Source organism: Castor canadensis, chromosome 9, assembly GCF_047511655.1.
Source record: "Castor canadensis chromosome 9, mCasCan1.hap1v2, whole genome shotgun sequence".
Lineage (NCBI taxonomy): Eukaryota > Metazoa > Chordata > Mammalia > Rodentia > Castoridae > Castor > Castor canadensis.
In genome coordinates this window covers 144882081-144908352 of record NC_133394.1, presented here as the reverse complement: position 1 = coordinate 144908352, position 26272 = coordinate 144882081, and the positions used below count along the sequence as shown (strand labels likewise).

General features: G+C 39.5%; 1 long non-coding RNA gene across 3 annotated transcripts in view; it reads right to left on the bottom strand.

The window, feature by feature from the left end:
* Positions 1-26272, bottom strand: part of LOC141411008 (uncharacterized) — an 88393-nt gene that overhangs the window by 39931 nt on the left and 22190 nt on the right. The window contains exons 1-4 of one of the 3 annotated variants that reach the window (XR_012435869.1): positions 22953-23749; positions 22665-22797; positions 21250-21383; positions 9899-11673 (exon numbers count right to left, since the gene is read on the bottom strand). This is a non-coding gene — a long non-coding RNA (uncharacterized lncRNA). Of the gene's footprint in view, positions 1-9898; positions 11674-21249; positions 21384-22664; positions 22798-22952; positions 23750-26272 lie in introns of those variants that run through there. The other 2 variants (XR_012435868.1, XR_012435870.1) reach the window with 2 other exon arrangements.

Below are 26272 nucleotides of genomic sequence, written 5' to 3'. Positions count from 1 at the left end.
AGGCTGATGGATGCTGCAATAGGTGAGTTGATATATAGAAGGATGAATATATGAAGGGATGGTAGAAGAGATATTAAATGGATGAATAGAAGGGAGAAATGGATGCATAAATGAGTAGATGAATGAGTGACCAAATAAATAGAAGATAAAGTATATCAAAGAAATGAAGATATGAAGAAGAAATGAAGATACAGTCTATCAAAAATTATTGTTTGAAGGAATTATCTAATAATTTCAGACTTTATTCTTGTCCCAAGTTTCTATTTCCTTTATGAAATATCATATTTTCCCTTTAAAGCAGAGGCCTATAATACATTAGTCTCAAAACAATACACTGTATCTTCATGGTTCTTTCTTATCAACAAGCAAGTGATATATGACCATGAACAAAGAAATTTGGGGTCAGAGAATCTATGCTCCAATGCAGATCTTGATGCCTCCAGGTCACGTGACCATGGCTATGTCACTGGATCAGTCTGAGTCCTGTATAATTATTTCTAAAATGAAGATGTTCCCAATTCTGTTAGCTGTCTATCAAGTAAGCATACCCCTTTTATTTGCTAACAGTATTTTGATTTTGATTGCCAATTCCAGATGGCCAAACGTGATTCATCTGTGTCATAAGACCTCATTTACATTTGCCAGTGACCCGGTACCAGCCCATGAGAAATAAGGTGAAGTGTAGGATTTCTGAAAGAAAAAAGCAACAGTTGACTGAGGAGAGAGAACGTGGGCGATAGTCTTTCCTTCCTGCTTTGGGTTTTATTGTATGAGTCCTCGTACTTGGAACTGCAGCATCGGTTATTTTATAACCATGAAGAGAAAGCCATGATATTTCAATAAGGCATTGTTTGAGCTGAAAAACTCAGAAGGCACTACTTTCTCATGTTCTTATTGCATGAGACCCTTAAAAATAGGTATCACATAGATTTTCTTTCATATACAAGGTACTGTTCTCCATAAATTTACTCATGTAAACCTTACAACTACATGGTATTATACCCATTTCACAGATGGAAGTAATGAGACAGAGGGATAAGAAACTCACCCAATATGATAGCCAATAATTAGGAAAAGTAGGGTTTAAAAGTAGCCAATGACGAGCCTAACTTACGGTCTAAAAAGCACTGGAAATCAGCTTATCTAACATGTGCCATGGTAAACAGTGGATGTGAGGCTCAGAGACATTCATTAATTGTTACAACCATCATCACCATGGCAAGAACTACAATGTTAAAACTCATCTCATCCTTACAAAAATCTGAGCAAGAAATGATGACCCAGAGAAAGAGCAATCATAATGGTTTCTCTTGTTTGCTGAATGTTTAATTTTGTATATAGTCAAAATCATACCAGATTATACAAACCTATCTTTCTATTTTTCATGGTTACTGTGAACACATATTAGTTCCAATGTATTATTTAATCTCCAAAGAAATCCTATGAAATATTTGCTATTGTCCTCAAGTGTGTAAATTAGTAAAAAGGGAATTACCAAGATTGAGTGCAATACTGGAGCCCACAGAGCAGGTAAGTGGCATCACTGGGTTGGGAAGGAGCCCTGGTTCTCCTGACTCTGATGCACAATCACATCCATTACATACTCTCCTCTCCTGTGAGATGCTCATTTCTGTGCACAGTCATAGGGAAACTTAAAGCAATCTTCAGTGATGATAATGAAACCTGACTCTTAGGCCAAAAATAGCCCATCAGGCCAGAAGGGATTTGGGAGCAAACAGAGATGTTCAGTACTCCGAGTTGCCCCTAACGCCACTCTGCCCTGCTCTGCCTCCTGAAAGGTCATCTCTTTCCTTGGTTTGTGACTCAGAAGGACTTTTATTCTTCCAGGCATTAACACTTCCAGTTTCAGAATCCTTATCTGTCCTCACCATGAGCCTTTCCATGACTACTGCTAAGAAAGCACAGCTGGCACCCTCAGGATGGTCCTCATAATACTCTGTACTTAGTGAGAGGGAAAATCAGACAATAGAGAGCTGAAGGGGTGAGGAGAAGTCTAACTTATGATCTGGAAAGCACTGGAAATCAGCTTATCTAACATGTGCCATGGTAAACAGTGAATGTGAGGCTCAGAGACATTCATTAATTGTTACAACCATCATCACCATGGCAAGAACTACAATGTTAAAACTCATCTCATCCTTACAAAAATCTGAGCAAGAAATGATGACCCAGAGAAAGAACAAATTCTCGGAAAGAACGAGTGATGTACCCAAGGTGACAGAGCAAATAAGTGGCAGAGACAGGCTATGCAGGCAGGATTTCTGGTCCCCAGATCATTGCTCTCTTCACAGTTACTTGCTTTCTGGAGTCTCTATGGAGGTACTGACACTCAAAACAGAAATCAAGGAGTGAGGAAGGGAGGGAGAGTCCAAAATAATAGTGACAATGGAGGAAGGACCTAGGAGCAGGTTTGATAAGTTGTGCAATTCCTGAAAAATGCATACAAAGATGTGTGCATGTGTGCAAGAATGGAGTGGAGAAGGACTACAGAGTTTGTGGAATTCTCTCAACAATCTCTTAAGCTCTGTTAAATACCACTGGTTTAGTGAGATTAGGGGAGCAGCAAGCAGTGGATCTCACCAGGTCAAAAAATGAAGTAGTAAAAATGAAAGCGTGTGTGTGTGTGTGTGTGTACAGCCCTGCCTTTATAGCACACACAGCCATCAGTCTGTGTTTATTCTAGTTTATTGTCTTTTTCCTCACAATTCTTCAAAAGTGTTGGGAAATTAATCTGAGAGAAGAGTGGAAAAAGGAATTACAAACAAATGTAGGTGTTGTGAGGTTCAGATTGAATAGTGAGCAGGTTAGGCAGGGTGAGGGGAGTACTGTTTTCCTCTGGCTACACACTTAGGTACCTTTTTTGATACTGGGAACCAGACAACCCACCTAGAAGCTCCCTCCCTACTGAAACTCAAAGCTGACCAATATGCCCCTGCCAGCATTGACCTTCTCCATATGTCATGTTAGGCTTAGGAATAGAGAAAGAAGATAGGTGTGACAGAGTTTTGGGGTTCACATAGCCTCTAGGTACTATTCCTCCACTCTATGGTGGTGATGTTAGAAATCCATGCCTTGCTCTGAGGTTGGTTTTCCTTCTGTGAAATGGGAATAATAACTATGTTAGCTGACTTTCTTTCATCTACCTTTCAGCCATGATGATGTCTTCTAGAATCCTCTTCCCTTTAGCCATAGGACTTTGGCACACTCTCATCCCTCAGCCAGGAATTTATTCATTTATTCATACAGTGTCACAGAGACTTGTTCCTGGTTTTCATAAAACTGTCACAGTTGTCTTGATAGGTGGCTACTTGATGTGCTTTTGCCACATTTACACTGAATCTTCCCCCAAAATGAAGGAGAGTGTCTTCTGCTAGCCATTATAGGTTATGCCCAAGCCCTGTACTCCATACCTAGTGGTGTCCTGAAATTATTTGGGGAACTATTGTTTCTTTCAAAGGGTTTTGGACTATTATCAAAAATAATACCCAAATGTTGGTGAGGATTTGGAGAAACTGGAACTCTTGCACCATTAGTGGGAATGTAAAATGGTACCACTGCTACAGAAAACAGAATAGAGGTTAATCCAAAAAATAAAAATAGAACTACCATATGATCCAGTGATTCCATTTCTGAGTATTTATCTAAAAGAATTGAATGTGTAAGAGATATTAACATTTCCATGTGTATTGTATCAGTATTTACAGTAACCAAGATGTGGATAGAGACAACCCAAATGTCCACTGCCAGATGAATGGATAAAGAAAATATGGCATTAAATACAATAGATTATTATTCATCCTTTAAAATTATGCCATATGAGAAGAAAAATATGCCATATGTGACAACACAAATGAACCTTGAAGACATTATGTAAAGTGAAATAAGCCAGTCACCACACAGTCACTACACAATCCCACTTATATGCAATATCTAAAATAGAATGGTGGTAGACAGGACCAGGGAGGGATAAATCGAGACTTAGTAATCTATGAGTATAAAGTTTCAGTGAAGCAAGATGAATACATTTTAATGATCTGCTGAACAATATTATACCTGTCGTCAAAATAAAATACACTTGAATATTTTACATTTAAACTTTTTTTAGGTAGATAGACCTTATGTTAAGTGTTATTGCCACAATAAAATGAGTCTAGTGAAGTAAAAAAACTGAAAGCACTGAACAAATGTGAATTATAATACATATCTTGGAAGGAAGGTGTATCCAAATGCAGAGTTTTATGAGGGGCTGTTTTGTGGTAAGTACTTTATTCTCTCACTTTGAACCTGTAGTTGGATGTGGAATGTTCCAAATCTCCAAGACCTTGAAAGTGCTAGATCATCACATAAGGAATTGTGAGCACTTGATAGCATCCTTTATTTTCATTTAGACTGTGAGATTGATGTGAAGAAAGCTTGAAAGCATGGTCATAAAATTTCTTCCTAAAATTAAGTAATCTTTTGATATTACACAGTGTTTTCTAAGAATATACCACACTTCCTTTCCTTGATTTTATGCAACTAGGATGCTTTCACCTTACTTAGAAGTTAAAAGGCCTCTTGCTCTGATCTCTTGCTCAGTCTTTTACCTCTGTCTGAGGTGTAGTCATTGACCTGGATGATGGCAATCACCATTGGTCTATTGGGTGGAGCTCATCTACAAGGATGTCAAGCACTGAAGAAATGATCTCTCTCTTCCCTTCCCCACCTGAATCAGTGAGAGAAGTGATCCACAAGGAGATCTAGGCTATAGACTCAAACTTACCCTGGAGGGTTACCCTAAGACCTAGATCAGGAGTTGGGAGCTCACAAGACCATTTGTAATCTCACTCAAAGAAATGCACATCTGGATAGACTTTCTCCATGGCAAATCTAACATTTTGCTCCCCATTTGCTGATTCTCTTGCCAATTTCTCAGTTGCTTCAAAACTGGTAGGAGTATGGGTACTAGATCTGCACACAGACCCTTATGCTGCCCTTTACCCATTGTCTCCAAATTCCTGGCACAACGACTGACACATGGCAAGAAATTATTTTGAGAATGAACAATAACATTTACTGGATGATTATCCCATGGTATGCACTATTCTAAGCACTTTCCATGTTTTGTTTTCTGTTTTTTCATTTCATTCTCATAATGATGACTTAAATATCATTACACTCTCCTGGCAAAGAGGAAATTGTAGTGCAGAAAGTTTCCATAACTTTCCCAAAGCTACACCATGAGGAACTGGCAAAGGGATGACTTGAATCTTGTCAGCCTGGTTCCACCAAAGTCCCCTTTCACTACTCCAAAGCACCAGGTGATTCAAGGAAACACCTGAAAATATCATTTCCCTTCATCTATAGTGCAAGGAATCTGTGAAGATGCTCAAGAAATAGAAATACTTGATTCTATGAAGAATCACACACTGAATGATTTAGGAATTGAGGATGGGGTGGCACATCCAGTTATTTAGTATAAATTTAGTTTTCAGGCCTAGCATTATGAAAACATGGTAGTTAATAGAACAATCCCTGATTTACATTCATTTATTTAAAAGTCATAGGTAGAAAAAAATGAGAGGAAAAAGAACAGGTAAAATTATTTCCATATCACAGAATATCAGAGATCAGAAGTGGCCCAGGATTCTGGTCTTCTTTGAGACTGTGTGCTTGAGGATACACCCAAATCCTTTCCTACAAGTAAGCATATCCATGCCGGAAATAACCATAATAAGAGGCTGATCACTTTAGACAGGGCATATTATATCTTTTATGATTGATCAGGACCAACAGACAGCCAAAACTTGTGCACCAGAACCTCGAGTTCCACTATAGTCTCTCCTTAAAACTCACACAAAAAAATTCACATCAAACTCAGTTCAAATCAATTGTCTGAACAGATCCAGTGAAGTGGGTTTAATTGTTTTATTATACAATTTAAAATATTAAAATGCATCTCGAAGCTTCTTGGCTCAGTACCTCAATATTAAAATTGACCCTTTAATGAACATCTGCTATGTTCCATGTATCATAAATACACTCATTTTATTTTAAAATATGACTACTAACACTAATGAGATGTAAGATAAGTATTCAAATTAACTGGATAAAGGAACAAAATCTTTGCGAGGACAGGTAATTTGTCTACATTTGCACAGTAAAGCAAGGGTGAGCACCTAGGTCCCTTCCAAATGCCAAATTCCTTCTGTAGGAAGCTTTGTGGTCTAGAAAGTCAAGGACTTCTGCCCTGACTCCGTGGTTCCAGTTCACCAAGGGTAACCTTGTAGTTGCTGAAGCAATAAATGGTGCAATCACTTTGCTTCAAGATAAACCTCACAATCCACAATATTATCACCGTCTAGAATCTAGCATATTGGCTAAAGGATCAGTCACATAATTTCATCATTAAACCTCATCTGATAGTGCCTGAGCTGCCCATTTTCTGAGAACAAGGCTGCAGTCAAATTCACTTGGTTTTCAAACAAGGCTCAGCATCCTTGCTCTTTTCTGACTAGCAATATCTTACAGCTCTCAAAGTCAGCAAGTATGATGAAACCAGGAAAATATGCCTCGGCTGATGGAGAATTTTAGCAAATGAAGCATCAAATAACTGAGATTTGATTATACTTAACAGACATGAAAAGCAGACATAGAAAATTGATACTTTTAAACAATCTTGGGAGAGCATCAGAGCAGGGTGATAAAATTGATCAAAATTATAAGTGTACAAACACTTTGACCCACATAATTTCTGTATAAAGAATTCACCTTACAAATAGATGGCCTACACAGATGTGGAATTATGTGTGTATGAAAATATTAATAGTAACATTGTTTGTAAGAACAAAGACTAGAAGCCATTAAATGTCTGTCAATGGAGCTAGGTTAAATAAAATGTGATAAAAAGACTACAGTCTCTTATCCAGAACACTTGAAGCCAGTTTTATTTCAGGATGTGAGGTTTTCCTTTGGTTTTAATTAAATTATACAGCTCATATGTGATACATAGTCCCATTCATAGCAGGCTTTATGCAGCACCCTATAATCAAATATAGTCCTACTTCTGAAGCATCCTCATAAACACTAAGTAGGATAACCAAAAGCCATGAATATTTTTAGGTCACTTCAAGTCATTTTGTTGTCAGATGAGTTCTGATGTCAAATTTTATGGGGAAAACTTATTTTTCAAGGGTTTGGCAATTTGGGAGCTATAATTAAGGATTGTAGACATATGCATTTATATAATGGAGTATTATTAAACCAGCTGAGCAGAGAATGACCAAGGAAAGATCTATGAGCAGAGGGTCTTGGGAGGGGAGAATGCATCAGGTAGGCATGCTTTTAGGGAGTTTTTAGGCTGCCTCGGGAAAGAGGCTAGAGGGAAGTTTGTGGGTAGATACAGGTGTGTGGACTCCTTTCTGCCAGGATAGAAAGAAGGAGATATTGCTACGTGCTTCCTCCTCCTCAGACCCATAGCCCAAGTAATTCCAGCTATGGGTTATAGTGGGGTTGCAGGTAAGAATATAACCAGTTTCCTTCTCCTCCTCCTCCTCCTCCTCCTCCTCCTCCTCCTCCTCCTCCTCCTTCTTCTTCTTCTTCTTCTTCTTCTTCTTCTTCTTCTCTCTCTCTCTCTCTCTCTCTCTCTCTCTCTCTCTCTCTCTCTCTCTCTCTCTCTATCTCTCTCATTAGGAAAATAATGTGAGGAGGTACACGTCTCACACTGAGGGACAGGCTGAGGTAGGAAGCTCAGAGTAAATTATGATTTACCCATAACAAAGTCTGACCCTTGGTATAAAGATCCTTTTTGAATTATTTTCCTGATTAGCAGAACATTATCCTTCAAGGTACCCTTCAATACCTTTCTAAAATGAAAGCCCTTAAGTCCCTTAGTCAACCCCATTCCTTTCTTCCTCAGAACCAATCTCCTTTCCCCTGACACACTGGCAAGCAGCTCATTTTAAAGCATACTTAGCACACCTGGTATTAAAGCTGGTAGTCTCCATGGTGTTATCCCTGATAGAGTGTGGTCTTCTTAAGCACAAAACCTCACCTGAAAGAAGATTTCCCTATTCCCAGCACTTGAAATGGGACTTCACACATTCCTAGAAGATAATTTCTTCTTATTTTCCATCAACAGAACATAGGAGAGACAATAAAATTATCCAAAAGCAATCACCTGTGCTACAAACAGGTAAATGCTTAAGAATCTGATTTCTGAATCAACTCTGCCACTCACAATTCTGTAACCTCTACCTATTCCCATAGCATCCTTGAGATTCATTTTCACAATTCTAAAATGGGTAATAGAAAATAATTTGTAGGAATGACATAGAGAATCAATGACAGAAATGTAAACACGTAGCTAAGGACTCAACAGAGAGCTTCAACAGAATCTATTTTCTGGCTTTATAGAAGCAAAGAAGGATAAATAAATGAGCACACATGGAAAAATAAGAATACTGAAACTTATTGTTAAGTGAGGTTCATAATTGGGCCTTACAGGGATTAAAATGTTAACCTTGTCACAGGTTCAGTTGTAATTTAGCTAGGGTAAGTGACCCTTTCAAGGGATGGACTCAACCCAGAGGTAGAAGAGATGGCATCTGAAGCCTGCACAGAAGTGAAACCATAATTCCTTTGAGCCTTCAGATAAACAGTGAGTCTTCTAAAATCCTATCCAGACAAGCTAAACATGTCATGATTCTCTGATTCTAAGAAAAACGCAAAGTGGAACTGTGATGGCTTAATCCAAATTCTAGTTCTGTTTCCTACCTAAGCTTGAGGGAGGAGGAGTAAGGAAGATTAACAACAAAAAAATGTATTTCCCCAAGACAGCTGTGACAGGTAATAAAACACCATTAGCATCACTGGAAGTCTATAGCTGGTCAAATGCTCAACTTATTTTGTGCTTCCTGCTTTTCCACTCACCTGTCCATTTGGTCTCTGCTCTTTGTGCCCACAGTTGAGTTTGAATTAGTTCCTTCGTGAAAGAGAACCACAAAACAATAGGAAGTTGATTAAACGACCCTACCCTTGCAGGTATGAATCTTAGAGGTAGAATGAGCTAGTACTGGCATGAACCCTGAGTTACATTCTGTTGAGTCAGAAGTGCCCAGCCCACTGCCAGATAAGAAAATAAACTTGATTATGTGAGTTCAGAACTGAACCTTGGTTTAGAACGGGTCACATGCCACCATGCTTGCTTCACACTCAACAGGCCACTCTAGCCTTACCTTCTTTGGGAAACTTTCCCTAGGATGGACATTACCCCCTTGAGGTTCCAACAGCCAAGACCACTTTTACAGTATTGGAAGATCTAGACACTGGTATTCTCAGAGGCCTCCTGCAAACTTTACTACAACAAAAGGTAACTATATTCTGTGTTAAGCTATAATCACTTCATGTACCAAAATGTTAAGGATTATAAAAATAATTCTGACAAATAAAAAATTATTGACTATCTGTGTTTAAACTATTTCATATGTAATACATAAAATAAAATGTATGAATATATGTAAATATACATATACACATATTATATATACATCTTTTTTTTTCTTTTATTATTCATATGTGCATACAAGGCTTGGGTCATTTCTCCCCCCTGCCCCCACCCCCTCCCTTACCACCCACTCCACCCCCTCCCTCTCCCCCCATCCCCTCAATACCCAGCAGAAACTATTTTGCCCTTATTTCTAATTTTGTTGTAGAGAGAGTATAAGCAATAATAGGAAGGAACAAGGGTTTTTGCTGGTTGAGATAAGGATAGCTATACAGGGAGTTGACTCACATTAATTTCCTGTGCGTGTGTGTTACCTTCTAGGTTAATTCTTTTTGATCTAACCTTTTCTCTAGTACCTGGTCCCCTTTTCCTATTGGCCTCAGTTGCTTTAAGGTATCTGCTTTAGTTTCTCTGCGTTAAGGGCAACAAATGCTAGCTAATTTTTTAGGTGTCTTACCTATCCTCACCCCTCCCTTGTGTGCTCTCGCTTTTATCATGTGCTCAAAGTCCAATCCCATTGCTGTGTTTGCCCTTGATCTAACATCCACATATGAGGGAGAACATACGATTTTTGGTCTTTTGGGCCAGGCTAACCTCACTCAGAATGATGTTCTCCAATTCCATCCATTTACCAGAGAATGATAACATTTCGTTCTTCTTCATGGCTGCATAAAATTCCATTGTGTAGAGATACCACATTTTCTTAATCCATTCATCAGTGGTGGGGCATCTTGGCTGTTTCCATAACTTAGCTATTACTGCGGCACTATTCACAATATACATCTATTTTTACATGTACGTGTTTGTTGACCTGCAATGGGCCAGCTAACAATGTAACATTTTATAAATATTTAACTTAAAATTTATACTTTTTTGATTGCCATATTATTTTTCCCTTAGGAGCTGCTGTTTTTTCAGATACCAGGTGTTTTTAATCCCACAAACATTTATAGACCCCAGGACCTCTGTTTCGGGTATCTGAGGTCTACAGGGTGAGACCACAGCCCTTTTTATGTGATGCATTGGAGGAAAGTGTGCTTCCACAGAAATGTTCCCAGAGGACTGTGACTCTTTTCAGAAAGGGCTCCCTGCCATTGGTGTGACATGTTTATGTCAAGGGACCTTCACATGCTGGGACTCAGGACCCTTTAACATTCCTATTGCATCTCTATCTGAGATCATCTCTAGTTTTCACCAGGTGGGAAGCTTCTGAAACAAAGAAATGCAAATCTTGCTACCTGCCTTCTTTTCTTCTTTAAGAAAACTTTCATCAACCTAAATGTCACTTCAAGGTACACTTAAGATGCTCCTTGAAATAGGGCTGGAACGTAAAGGTTGGTGCAGAGCTTCATATTCGGAATGCTATTTTCTGAAGCTCTCAACCATAAAACTTCAATAGGCAGATTCCAAATGCTAAGTCTGGGAGGGAAAGATGAAAGTTTCATGCATTTACTTTACTTTAAAGCCAGAAGTTTTTTTTTCCCTACTACTATTCTTTTGTACATGAAAGCTGGACAAAGACCATTATCCCACAACTTTCTTATTCAAAATTGTGTCTGACAGAAAAGTCTAGGATGTTTGATCTAAGCCTCTGTTTTCATGAGAAGAAAACTGATTTTGTTGAAAGGCACTGTGGTAAGTGCTCTTTCTGAATATTCAATCTTTTTCGACCTTGTAACATAATGTATAAGATTATAGTAACCACAAAAATGGTATACAATATTGTATCCATTTACAAATAAGGAAGCTGGAGTTCAGAAAGTTTAAAAAACTTGACTAGAATCAAACATTTAAACTAGTGAGAGCCAAAACTGGAATTCAATTTATCACTCTACAGTTACACAAAGCTGTCTCAAGAGCTAATATAGAAAAGCAAAACAGGAAAAGGACGTATGTTTGGTGTGTTGTAGCTACTGGTTGTATCTGTTCTGGAAGATTTTTTTCATCCAAAAAAATTAGACTCCAATGGGCTCTGGAGATTCATCTTCTGATGACCTCATTCTTCTACTCCATTTTGCAGAAATTTATTCTGTTGCTCAGCATTACAGTTTGGTCTCTGGATTTTCCCTCCTTTTCTGTTCTTACATTGTATTCCTGGATTGTTGCAACAGCGCTACATTTGCCTTCCTTGATTCCAGCAATTGCTCCTTCTCGTCCCTCATATCTGTCTAGGATAACAATGTTAGAATAGTCACTTGCAGACATTCCATTGGGTTCCCATATGGTAAGAACTTGATGTGCTGCCCAGATGCCCCTTCAGAGCCAGTGTCCTTGCCCAAGCCTGGGAATGCTACGGACAGAAGCCTCCAGCTGTCAGCACCTTCAGGAATTTTTTGAGCTACACAGAGGCCCCAAGTTCAACCAAGGTTATGCTGTTCTCCAGGAGTCCCATGCCCAATGGTGAGACCCAAATCCATGAGTAATTGGCCTTGTTTCTTTGGACCTGGGTTGAGACAGCACATCATGTCAGGAATACATGGTGAGCGCAACTGTACACCTCATGGCATGATGGATTAATGTGAGATAATTGTCTAAAATCCTGGCCCCTGTGGGGCCAGAAGAGCTCTCAGGCCTATATCATAGCTCCACATCTCCCTCAACTAAGTCCTATTTCCTTTTCTCTCTTCCACAGGCCTTTATTCTGAGGAAGTTAATAAACACTGATCTGTTAAACATTTTCCAGAGTTGGTTTTCCAGGTCCCTGACCTGCAAAGCTTCATCAGAGGAAGGAAAGAAGGAAGAAAGGAAGAAGGAAGGAAGGAAGGAAGGAAGGAAGGAAGGAAGGAAGGAAGGAAGGAAGGAAGGAAGAAAGGAAGGAATGGAGGGAGGGAGGGAGGAATGGAAGATATGGAGAAAGAGAATAAGAGAGAAAGAGAGAGGAGGAAAGGAAAGAAGAGGATTAAGCAGGATTATTCATCCTAGTAAATGTGTTGGTCTTTTTTTCCAGTACCACTAAAACCCCCACTGCTGGTACTATTTCCAGTGAAATTTGAATATTTGGCTAAGCAGGTCTTCTGTGAAGCATATTTACATACTGCCTACCTATTTTCTGACTAAAAGCTAAGTGGGGCATGATCAGTTCTAGACCCATATACCTGTGTGGGTCCTTTAACACAGACTGCCCAGGTTTACTAAGAAGCATCTGAACCTACATTGTGGGGTAAAATGTATATAATCCTAGTCCACTAAATAAATAACTTAAGCAAAATTAATCTCACACGCAAAGTACCAAGCACATAAATGTGGTCTACTATTTATTTATTACCATTTATAAAAATATTATCAAGCATTGTAAAGAATAGTATCTATTCTGGTCCAGACTGCATTGCTCTGTAATTTTGTACTGACTAAGATCTGCTTTTCCCTCTCATTGCCCCCAAACTGTCATGTAAGTCTGTTCTGATGTATCCTTCCTTTGCTTAAGGCCCATGCTCCCAGTCCTTACATTTTCTACTTCTATTTACAAATTGTCTTAAACAATAGGGTTAGATAGCTCAGTCCCTACAATGGCAGACAGATATCATCCATAATTGTTGCTGCTCTGATGAATGGATATGCTGTGTGCCTGACCTTGTGGCCCACTGTATCTGTCTAATCTAAGTGCTCTGAGTCCTGTCTTTGTGTTTTGTGACACATTTCTGGGCTTTGCACACATTTCACTCATGTTGGTAGGACTTACTGCTAGGGGTCTGAGTTAATAGAAGCTCCATTGTAGGTAGAAACAGTTGCCACAAAACTTTCTGAATGTCAACATGTACATGCTCCCCGGAGCTGAGAGATTTTGAAATTTAGGAATATCACCCTCATGATGATGTAGGTGAAACTGGTGTGCTGCTACCTCTGACTATTCCAAAGGACACTGTTTAGTTTGCCTTGTTTTAGTTTACCCACTTCTCAACGTGAATTTTCTGTTTTTGGGACACTAAGACCCCAGTCATTCATTCTACTCAATTTAAATGTGATCCTGTTGAGGCCTTTAAGAGGATTATGTACATACATACATACATACATACATACATGTATACATAAATTGTCGCCCCCAATTTAGTTCCAAACCAGCAGGGAAACAAAACAAAGGAGGAGAGCAGATTGGGCAAAGTGTGAGCACTGTTAAACTGATTTGAGAGAGTCTGGATTAAACTCAGGCATTTCCTTCTCCTAATACTGAATCCCAGAATCTGCCAACCATAGCAGCTATGAGCCAAGGCAAGCTTGATTGTGCAAGGGCTGAGTTGAATACAAATCCACCCCTGCACCACCACTGAAGACAGCCCCTAAGAGGAAGTAAAACTTCTAGGCATGACCATTTCTCCCTTGAAACTCTCCAATGAATTTAATATTTCCTCTTTTTAGGAGAGGGCAGGAGTGATATAGCAATGACTGATTCTCTATGTAGATTACAAATACCAGTATCAGATAGCCTCACCAGATGCATCCTATGTGCCAGGCAATGTTCTCAGCCCACTACCTATTTTAACCCTTTCAGCCTTCATAGCAACCTGATGAGGTAAGTACTATTTCTAACTTCCATTTCATCGATGATAAAACTAAGGCCCATGGAGAGTAATCAGTTTGCCTGCAGTTACTCTGCCAGTAAGGATAGAGCTAAGAATTGAAAACAAGAAGGCAGATTCTAGAACCAAGTTTGTTAGCCACTGACCAATGATGGGTTCTAAATCCACCACTGATGCAGTGTTGTTCCTCCTTACAGTTCCCTCATTATAGTACAGCTCTGCCTGTAAAAAAGGTGAGTCACAATCTCCACTCCTCCCAAAAACTCAACAGAGGAGCTCCTGGGGGTTCCCTCACCTGTGAAACCTGCAGGGCTTTGGATCTGCCTTTGTCATTCAGCCAGCAACTTGACTGAACAGTATAACTTTTATTCCAGTGTGGGCAGAAACCAGGGGATGCAAGGTTATGTCTGATCTGGGTCAATCTGTTGCTAGATAACTCCACATGAATGAAATAATGTAGAGAAAAAGATGACTAAAATTGAGTCGGATTTGTATCTGCAACCATCAGTTATATACCATTTACACTAGACGGGGAGAGAGAGAGAGAGAGAGAGATGAAGACAAAACAAATAAGCAAGCAAAAAAACCCTTCCTGCTCTCAGTGACCTTGATGCCTAATCAAGAAGCTTAAATTTAATTCCATAATCATGTAAGCATATAACAGTACATTGGAGTGAGTATTTGGAAGCAAACAGAAGGTGCTGTGTGAATGAAGGGCAGGAAAAGCGATTTTGTCTAGGGTCAAGAAAACCTTCCATGGGCACTCATTTAGCCATAAGTTGAAAGACAGGAAGTTCCTCCACATGTTAGGGTTACAGTGGGTGGGGTACATTTCAGGTGGAGAGAAGAGAATGCACAAAGTCCCTAAGCCAGGAAGTGGCATGGAATGAATTAGTAAGTCCTGTGACTTGTGCCAAGACAGGTAGAATTAAGTGAGGTTGCAGATATATCAGTCCATGTTGGAGATTTAGGATTTTCCCAAGAGTAAATGGAAACTTTCCTTGATGTGCTGTCCATTCACAGATTTATCCATTCTACAAGTCTCCAAGACTTACAAGGTGCCAGGATCTGTTCTGAGATCCACAGATATGACAAAGTTGTGCTATTGAGCTTTCTATTAGTGTAATAAATATCTGAGTTAAGTAACTTATAAAGAGTAAAGGTGGGCTGGGGATTTGTCTCAGAGATAGAGTGCCTTCTTAATATTCCCAAAGTCCTGAACCCTCTTCACACCAAAAAAAGACTAGAGGTTTCTTTTGGCTTATGGTTTCAGGTGTTCTAATCCATGAGCAACTGGCTCTGAGGAGAGGCAGTACACATGGCAGAACTACATGGTGAGCATCATGACAGAACTACATGGTGAGCAAAACTGGTTGCCTCATTGCTGAAAAGCAAAAAAGAGGAAGAGGAAGGGCCTGGGTCCCACCATTCTCTTCAGGGTGCATCCACAATGACCTAAACTCTAGGCCCATCTCTTAAAAGTTTTACCACTTCACAGTTGCACTAAACTGGAGACCAAGTCTTTAATACATAGGGGAAATTTAGGATCCAAACTATGACAAGGGATAGGACAGAATCCCGCTCTGGGCCTCTTAATATGTTGAATGGGAAACAGGACAAAGAATAAATATATTTTATTATGAAACATGCTCCTGCCAAGAATTAAGGAGCACAAAATGGAATTTTAACCACATACATCAAAAGAAACCAGGAAAGATGAAAGGAATCCAAGCAGGCTATTCCTGGCAAAGGGAGAGTCACTGTCCACACAAAGCTTGTGAGTTGGGAAACTTAATAAGTTGTCAAAGTGCAGGGTTATGGATAACTTGTCAGGTAGATAGGCTTAGAAAGAAAAGAATCTTCCATGCTATGACCATTTCATTTTGTTTGTTTGCTCAGGCTACTATAAGAAAATATCACAGGCAGGTTGCTTAAACAACAAAAATTTATGTTCTCATAGTACTAGAGGTTAGAAATCCCCAATCAAGATCTGGCAGGATCAGTTTCTGAGAGGGTTCTATTCTGGCTTAGCCACCTCTGACAGTATCCTCTTATGGCATAAAGAACAAACTTTCTGGGCTGGGGAAATGGTTCAAGTGGTAGAGAGTGAACTTTCTGGTGTTTCTTCTTATAAGGACACCAATCTTACCAAGTCAGGACCCCACCCTTATGAGCTCATTTAACCTTAATTTCCTCCCAAATGCCCTATCTTAAAATATAGTCACATTGAAATTTAAGACTTCCGTTTACAAATCATAGGGGGACAAAATTCAGTCCTTCACATGGTCATCAAAGAGCTATTGAAAGACTTTAGAATAAGAAAGTAACATGGCTAAACTACTAATTTAGATAGGTCGTGCTGTGGCTTGGGTGAAACGATTAGAGCTGGAATGGGGACAAAACAAAGAAAGAAGCTATGGCACTTTTTCCTTCCTCTAGGTAAGAAAAATAAAATACAAAAGCATAATGAGAACATGAACAGAAGTGGAAAGGCCAGGTAGGAAGATGGCTAGGAGATATCCCATCCCCACAGGAACTGGTGACTCCAAGTGTCAGATTTGGTGACTGGACAAGAGATCATGCCAATCAATTAGATGAGCATCACAGGAAAAGCAAATTTGGGGGCAGAGATGAAACACTAATTAGGTCAGACTGGGGATGCTGATTTTAAAGCAAATGTACATATGTAGAACGTGCTAAATACCCTATACATAAGGGTCATTGCTGGACATAACATAGACATAGGAAACAATAAGAGTTGGTTGGTTGGCTAAGGAATAAAATTGAAGTTCAAAAGAGAGGGCCAGAGACTCCTTTAAAAATGTATTTTTTTATTTTATCATTTTTACATTTACTCACACATGTATATGTGATTTGGCCACCTCCCCCCCTACCCCCACTCCCGCTTCCAGGGAGAACCCTTTTCATGCTTTTGTTCTCTGATTTTGTTGAAGAGAAAACATAAGAGATAATAAGAAAGACATAGCGTTTTTGCTGGCTTGAGATAAGGATAGCTATACAGAGAGATTCCTAGCATTGCTTCCATGCACATGTGCATTACAACCCAAATTGTTTCATCTCTACCAGTCTTCTTCACTATTTCCAAGTCCCCTTTTCATAGTGGCCTCTGCCAGTTTACGATTACTATATTCACTCCTCTACAGTGAGCACATCAATCACATTCAAGTTTTAAGTTTCCTTCCCTTTCCCTATTCCTACCGTGCACATTCTCCCTTTGTATGTGATCCATGTCCAATAATATTTCTGCATTTGTTTTAGGTCTACAATCCACATATGAGAGAAAACATGAAATTTTGGGCCTTCTGAGCCTGGCTAATTTTGCTTAAGATGATGTTCTCCAGCTCCATCTATTTACTTGCAAATGACAAAATTTCATTCTTCTTTGTGACTGAGTAAAATTCCATTGTATATAAATACCACATTTTCTTAATACATTTGTCAGTAGTGGGGCATCTTGGCTCTTTCCATAGCTTGGCAACTGCAAATAGAGCTGCAATAAACATGGCTGTGCAGGTGCCTTTGTAATAACCTGAGTCACATTCCTTCAGGTATATCCTTAGGAGTGGTATCGCTGGATCATATGGCAGATCTATGTTTAGTTTTTTCAGAAGCCTCCATATTGTTTTCCAAAGTGGTTGTACAAGCTTACATTCCCACCAGCAGTGTATGAGGGTTCCTTTTTCCCTGCATCCTCACCAGTATTTGTTGTTGGTGGTGTTCTTGATGATAGCTATTCTAACAGGAGTACATTAGAATCTTAGTGTGGATTTAATTTGCAATTCCTTTATGGCCAGAGATAGTGAGCACTTTTTCATGTGTTTTTTGGCTATTTGGACTTCTTCCTTTGAAAAAGTTCTGTTTAGTTCATTTGCCCACTTCTTTATTGGTTCATTGATTTTTGGAGAGTTTAGTTTTTTGAGCTCCCTGCATATTCTATTATCAGTCCTTTGTCTGATGTATAGTTAGCAAATGTTTTCTCCCACTCTGTGGGTGGTCTCTTCAGTTTAGAGAGCATTTCTTTTGTTTTACAGAGCTTTTTAATTTCATGTAATCCCATTTGTCCACCCTTTCTCTTAGTTGCTGGAATGTTGGAGTTCTACTGAGGAAGTCCTTGCCTATGCCTATTGCTTCCAAAATATTCCCTGCTCTCTCCTGTACTAACTGCAAGGTTTCAGGTCTTATATTAAGGTCCTTGATCCACTTTGAGTTGGTATTAGTACAGGGTGATAGGCATGGATCTTGTTTCAGTTTTCTGCAGATGCATAACCACTTTTCCCAGCAATATTTGTTGAAGAGGTTTTCTTTTCTCCATTGTATGTTTTTGGCACCTTTGTCAAAAATAAGGTTGGTGTAGCTGTGTGGATTCATATCTGGGTCCTCTATTCTGTTCCACTGGTCTTCATATCTTTTTTTGTGCCAGTACCTTGCTGGTTTTATTGCTATGGCTCTGTAGTTATATTTTGAAGTTGGGTGTTGTGATACCTCCAGTGTAGCTCTTTTTGCTCAGTATTGCCTTGGCTATTAGTGGTCTTTTGTGTTTCCAAATGAACTTCAGGGTAGATTTTTCAATCTCTCTGAATGAATGTCATTGGGTCTTTGAGATATAGGATCATGCCATCTTCAAACAGGGGTACTTTGACTATTTCTTTACTATTTGTATTCCCTTCATTTTTTCTTCTTGCCTTATTGCTCTGGCTAGGAATTCCAGAACTATGTTGAATAGGAGTGAGGAGATTGGGCATCCTTGTCTCATTCCTGACTTTAGGGGAAATGGTTTCAGTTTTTCCCCATTAAGTATAATGCTCGCTATAGATTTGTCATATATAGCCTTTATAATGTTGAGGTACATTCCTTCTATTCCTGGTTTTCTTAGAGCTTTTATCATGAAGTGGTATTGAATCTTATCAAAGGCTTTTTCTGCACCTACTGAGATGATCAAGTGGTTTTTGTCTTGGCTTCTGTTAATGTGCTGTATTACATTTATTGATCCAAACATCCCTGCATCCCTGGGATGAAGCTGACCTGGTCATGGTGAGTAATGTTTCTGATATATTGTTGGATTCATTTTGCCATTATTTTATTGAGGATTTTCCATCAATGTTCATTAAGTAGATTGGCCTGTGCTTCTCCCTTTTGGATGAATCCATGTCTGGTTTGGGAATGAGTATATTGCTGGCTTCATAGAATGAGTTAGGCAGTGTTCCTTTCCTTTCTATTTTGTGGGAAAGTTTAAGGAGTGTTGGTATTAGTACTTCCTTAAAGATCTGGTAGAATTTAGCAGAGTATTGTCAGGTCCTGGACTTTCCTTTTTGGGAGATTCTTTATTGCTGCTTCAATTTCATTATGTGTTATAGATCTGTTTAGGGGGTTAATATCCTCTTGGTTCAGTGTTAGATGGTTATGTATGTAGAAATTTGTCCATTTCTACAAGATTATCCAATGTATTGGAATATAGTTTCTCAAAGTAGTCTCTGATGACTCCCTGGATTTATTCAGTGTTTGTTGTTATCTCCCCTTTTTTGTTTCTGATTTTACTAATTTGGGTCTTTTCCCTCCTCACTTTAGTCAGATTTACAAAGGGCTTCTCAATCTTCTTTATTTTTTCCAAGAACCACCTTTAAGGGTTTTTTGTTGTTGTTGTTGTTGTTTTGTGGGTATTACTAGGCTCCTTAGTGACATTTATCATTGCTTTTTTGGAGTCAGGAACTGGGTTTCTATTTTCTTCATTTCCCACTGAATCCTGTATTATTTTTTTGAGGAGGGTTTCCATCCCTTCTTTTTCTTCCCATCACTCCACTTGATGCTGTGCAACTACATTCTTGATAGGCTAATTGGTAGTTTTAATTGCCTGCTTTCTTTCCTTTGATTTAATTTTTGTGTTGTGACTGACTCGGTTGTTAGCTAGATTGATGTGCTCTTTCTGTCCCTGGCCTGGAGGTGTAATTTAGCAATAACAAATTCAGAGGTTCAATGCCAGACCAGTTGTTTACATATTATATAGAAAACCCTTGGTGATGATATCTATAAACAGTGCGAGTTATGGGGGTAATGTTTTTTAGGCTAGATGTAGAAATCTGGGTAATTGGTAAAGGTGGCACTAAAAAGAGGGGGTGGGAAAAGGGGTGGGTGATTGGGGGAAGGAATATGGGGGCTGCTGGTTTTTGTGGCACTTGTGTGTGTTTGGGTGTATTTCTGTTGTTGTAGTGGAGGGTGCTTGTGTCAGGGAATGCAGGGGGCTGGGGCTGAGTTGGTACAGCAGGCCAGTCAGCAGGTGGTGAGTGTATAGGAGGGAGGGGTAGTGTGGTGACAGGTTGGAGGTTAGGAGGAAGAGGTGAAGACAGGGGGAGATAATGGATGAGAAGTGGGAGAAAGAGTAGTTGGGAGGGAGAACAGTGGATTGTAGCACAGGAAAAAGAGGGAAAGTGAAGAGGGCAAGAATAGGCACAAGAAAATAGTGATGGTGAAGTTAATAATACAGAAAAAAACTACAACAAAAACACCAGGTTCAGGAACAACAAAAAGTTCAGTTTTTTGGTAAAAGTTCTGGAGTTATTTCTTAGGCATCCAATCCTGGTATTGGCATGCAAGCAGAAGCTCTGATGTGGTCTCACCAGGTGACTGGTTTGTAAGTGGTCAGTACCTTCTGTCCACAGGGTTAGTTCAGAGGTGAGGGAAGTTTGCCATGCAGGGTGGTCAGAGCTGTTGTTCTCACTAGAAAGCATCTGCATTGCCCTTCAACTGGAACTTTGTTTTGTCATCTCCTCCCCCAGCAAGGTGGGTTAATTCAGTTTTGGATACTGCCCTTTGTCCCAAGAGATCAGCTCTGGGATCCACCTCTGGCCCTGCTTTGGGAGGTTGCCTTGTCATTCCACCCCTGATCTTAGCCTTTGTGCCTCTCCCAACCTCTGCTGGATGCTAGCAGCTCCTCTGGGTGGTTGACTTGTCTCCCCAGCCCCTCTCTCAGCCTTTGTTGCTTAACCCACATTCATTCACTGAATGATCATCACTGAGAGTTTGGCTCCTTAGCCCCACCCCCATTCTCCAGGGCAGGTTCAGCATTCCACCCCCACCTCCACTGTCCATGTTAGATTTAGTTCACTGTTTATGTTTTTCAGGTTTTTTGGGGGAGGTTCAGTCTATCCAGGGGCTGCACTGGATTATGTTCCCAGAGGGTGGGTATGGGAGTCCCATGTGGTGTGTGATGCCCACCTGTTTATTCTGCAGATTCACACAAGCAGCTTTGGAACCGGCCAGTAGGTAGAAATGACATGGCATAAGGAGTATTTCCATGGGTTAGGGATCCAGGATGTCACAGAGTTTGATTCAGATTGATACTCTGTCTTCTGCTTGTTGAGAGAAAATGAAAAGAAAAAAAAAAAAAAAAGAAAGAAACAGTCAGGAGGCTTTATTCCCAGGGTGGGACAAGCCTTGCTGGCTGTGCCACATGGGATTTTTGCAGCTGTTAGATACAGTTAAAGGCTGATTTAAGGGTCAGGCTTTGAATTTTATGTGCACCAAATGTGATGGCAGTTATTATTTTGGCTAGAAGCAATCAGAATTGCCCAAGGGTAGCTCCAGTGTCTCAAGGTGGTTTCTGCAGTCACCAAGCTTAGGATTTCTGATTCCCTGCCTGAAATGCCATCTTGGATATTCTTCTAAAAAAATGTATTTTTTACAAAGAATATTTCAGTCCTCAAGCCTACTACTGATTTTTGGTTCAAGGGCAATATTCATTTCCCATCAAAATTCCACTCCCTGAATTTAAAGGTTTTACCATATGCCATGCATTGACACTAAGTGTGGATTCATTTATTAAGAGTGTTTGATGGATTACTTTAGAGAAAAAAGACTGTAGTAGGATTCACTAGTCATTATTGTTCTCCTTGCTCTGATACTTCCCTTTAGTGTTATAGATCCTCTGAACAACTCCTGAGTTACTTTATATCTAAATTTACAAGTTATAGATGGGATGTAGGATACCTTAAACCTGATGTCCTGTATTGTGGTATTTTATGGATGAGGAAACTGAGGATCAGAGGGGTTAAGTAATGTGCCCAAGATCACATAACTGAATTCAGCATTGGAAACCAAATTATTTGGTTCTAAACGTAAGCTTTTTCAACTTTCCACAATGACCCCCCAAACAGCTGTTTGTTCCTTGTATAAGAAACTGTAGGTTACCTCTTTTTTAGTTTTTCTAGTCACCTTCACACATTCACTCCCTCAGCTCAAGCTCTTTTGGTGTTTCCTATCCTTCTGCCTCTCTGTAAAATGCTAAGTAGACTGTTTCCTATCAGTGTTACAGTAAATTACTACAATCTTGGTAGCTTTAAACAGCACCAGAATTTTATCTTATGGTCCTATAGGTTAGAAGTCCAACATAGATCAGTCCCATGAAGTTGAAATCAAGGTGTCACAAGCTATGTTCCTTCCCAGAGGCTCCCAGGGAGAATCTGCTTCCTGGCTGTTAGCACTTCCTGCCCCATGGCCTCTTCTATCTTCAAATTCAGTCACATCAGATCCAGTCCTCATGCTGCATCTCTCTGGCTCTCTGACTTCTGCCAGCTTCTTCCATTTTAAAGGACCCTTGGGACTGTGTGGGTAATACAGGATACTGTCCTTACCTTAAAGTCAGCTGACTTGAGCCTGAATTCCATCTGCAACCTTAGTTCCCCTTTGCTACGTAGGTAACACATTCACAGGTCCTTCCTACCACACCAAGAACTTCAAAGTTCTCTGTTCCACTGAGGCAAGAGGCTATGGGCAAGAATGGTGAAAAAATTCTGATTAACTTACTATAAAAAAGAAAGAGGAAAGTGGGCTTCCTTTGGCCTTCTAAGACATATAGGATGAGCACTATAGATCAAAGAAAAACTAGCATTAATAATAAATCACTAAATTCAGGGACTAACCTTGCTTTTCATCTGTCTCCAATCTTACCAGGCCAATTTTGGTCTTCATTCTAGAAACTCTTGTTGGGTTTCTGAATTTGATTTGGGAAGGGCCCTTCAGGCTTCATTACATCTAACTTTACATGTATTACAAGAAACCAACATTGTAAGTTCTCCTGTTCGACCTATATAAGAATAAGAAAGTTAACAGAAGAAGAAACTGAGATGCAGAAAAGTTAAGTAGAACAGTAAAAAGAAGGTAAAGGAAAAATTTAAATCTAGGTGGGTAGAACTATAAAGCTTGGGTTCTTAACTTAGGGACAGTCTGTCATGGAACTATGACAAAGAATTAAATGCACTGACGTATTTCTTGATAGTTCAAATGTCTCTCAGAGCCCATGAGAAGCCCCAGGAGGATGGTGGATGAATAGATTCCCAAGTTGTCATTTCAGCCTCTTTTTATGCAGTGTCTGCAGACTCTGGTCTCACTGAAGGTATTCATAAGTAAACTCTGTGATGGGGGTACCTGTCAGCAGAGGCAATGTGTGTTCATGTACATATACACACCCATGCACACAACACCCTGGGTTGCTTCTTTATGACATTTTTCTCCTGTTACAAGTTGTCCATCTTCCTTTCAACAGTGTCCCACACTCCCCCACATGTGTGTGAACTTTGGCAAGTTACTGTCCTTGGGCCTCAGCTTCCTCATCTATGAAGTTAAGGTAATGATATCTACTCAATATACTTATTGTAAATATTTAATGTGATTATTTGTATGTCATTTGTTACCCAACACCTCACACATATTTGGTGCCAATGACTTTTAGTTTCTGTTCTCGTAACCTACGAGGCTCATGAGGCAATAATAATTAGAAGAAAAACTTAATGACAACAAACATTGATTAGATGTACCTACCTTCCAGGCACCATGCAAAGCACTTTGCAAGCACCATTGCATATAACCTTATGTGTATCACATCAAATTATTTAAGTGCCTCTATTCTACCCACTTAACAGATGAAGAAATTGAAACTCAAAGGTTAGCTAAAATCTCCAAAGTTATATTAAAATGAAGATGAAGGAAGGATTTAAACCCAGGTGGGATTTACATTAGTCTGGCTTAGAGCCATGACAAAGAAAAAATGATTAAAAAAACATTGAAGCTTTCCACACCCTTTTTGGCCTTCTTCATATAGTAAGCACTATAATTCCTGGCCACCAACCAGGTCATTTTCTCCAAGCTCTCTTACCACCAGGATTCCAAAGCCCTGCGAAGGGGAGAGTTTGTTATCTTTATGATCTCTGAGCCATGGTCCATCAAAGGACCCACTTTGCCAGGAAAGCAATTAATCACTAATTCCCAAACACTGGCATCTCTGTATCTGCTCCTAGGCCTGATGACAGCTCCCTGTAAACAGAGCATTTTTGCAATCATTTTCTTCGGTGAAACTCTCAAGGTCTGCTTTCTATGTGTTAATGATCAGGAAGGATCAGCAACGAATTCCCAGTTAGGAAGAAGACACTCCCAGGTCTTGCCTGAATTCATCTCTGGTGGAAACCATTTGCCTTAGTCAACTCTGACTGCCATAACAAACTATCCTGAAATGAATGGCTTAAATGACCAGTATTTATTATTTGTAGTTCCTGAGTTTGGGAAGTCCAAGATCAAGGTGTCAACATAGCCAGGTTCCTGTGAAGGCTCTCTTCTTGGTTGTGCCCTCATGTGGTTGAGAGCACGAGTGCCAGTCAACTCCCAAAGACTCCACTTACAAATAATATCACATTGAGAATTAGCATTTCAACACATGAAGTTTGGATGGATACAAGTATTCAGTCCATAGCATTTTTAAACTGGGAGCAAACATGTATGACTAATTAGAACCCCGAATGGCAGGGCAGGTAGACCCCAATGACATTAAGACACAGTAGTCTTTAGCCCGGTTTCATAATAAAATAACTTAGAAATGTTTTTAAAAATATTCATGCCCCCAGTATCCAACCAAGAATAATGGAATCAGGATCTCTGGAGGTTGTTCAGGCCATAGTAGTTCTGAAAAACCTCCCTAGATGATTCTAGTGCATTGTGAGAATTAAGATCAAGTCATGTGTTCACTTTGATCTTTTTCATAAATAAAGAAAATGGAGAATGGAAGAGTAAGTTGTCCTTGTCTACAAGTAACAATTGCCACTATGTTGAATTAAACTTCAATTCATAAAGTATGATCAACCTCAGGGATTAATAAATGATGGTAGCAAAAAAAAAAAAAAGACAAGGATAAATATGAAAATTAGAGGAGCCAGACTACTGAAAGAAAATGCACTGTCTAAATCCAACTGCTCCGGGACTGCTTTCATTACTATCTCTTTATCTGATCCTTTTTCTGAAACATTCCCATGGAACACTTGCACCATGATTGGCTCTACAGAAGATCCATGTCTTAGGATCCTTGCTCCTGGTACAGTGCCTACTGAAGGGTTAAACTGTTTCCTACAAAATTATATGTTCAAGTTCCAACCATGTACCTGTGAATGTGACCTTATTTTGAAATAGGATTAGTAGATATAATCAAATTAAGGTGAGATCATTCCAGTGTGTTTCTAATCCAATATAACTGTTTTTATAAGGAAAAAAGAAGAGACACAAAAAACTTACAGGGAAAGCCCATGTAAAGGTGGATGACCACATTAGAGGAATGCATTTACAGTTAGTTCAAGGGTAGATATACACCTCAAGAAAATAGGAAGAAGTAAAGACAGAATCTTGGCTAACACCTTCAGAGGAGCATGGCCTGCCAACACGTTGATTCCAGACTCCTAACCTCCAGAATCATGAGAAAATTAATTTCTGTTGTTTTATGTAACCCAATATGTGGTACTTGTTTAGGGCAGCTCTACGAAAGAGGTACAAACAGTGTCTCAACAGCATTCCTAGAACTGGAGAAAAAATGCCAGAGTTCACAAGCCAGCTCCTCCTCTGATTTTCTATGCATAGTGTGAATTTACTGAGCAAATTGTGTAAACTCACTAAATCTCAGTTTCTCTTCCTATAAAATGTGAAAAAAAAAACACCTACCTTATAAAGTTCTGGTTGAGTCAAGACATCTAAAACTCTTAGCACAGCACTTATTACCACCTTAAGATTTTAATAAATGTTAGCTAGAAATTTTGTCTGTATTATTCCCAGAACTGCACAATATCTGGCTGGTGATTTTTCTCTATGTTTGGTGGCATTTCTATAAGAGGTAGGTACTTGTGGGCTCTCTGGGCCACACAAAGTATGAATTCATGTTTTAAAGAGTCATACTTGATCCCATTGTGAGGTAGGAACCTCTACGCAG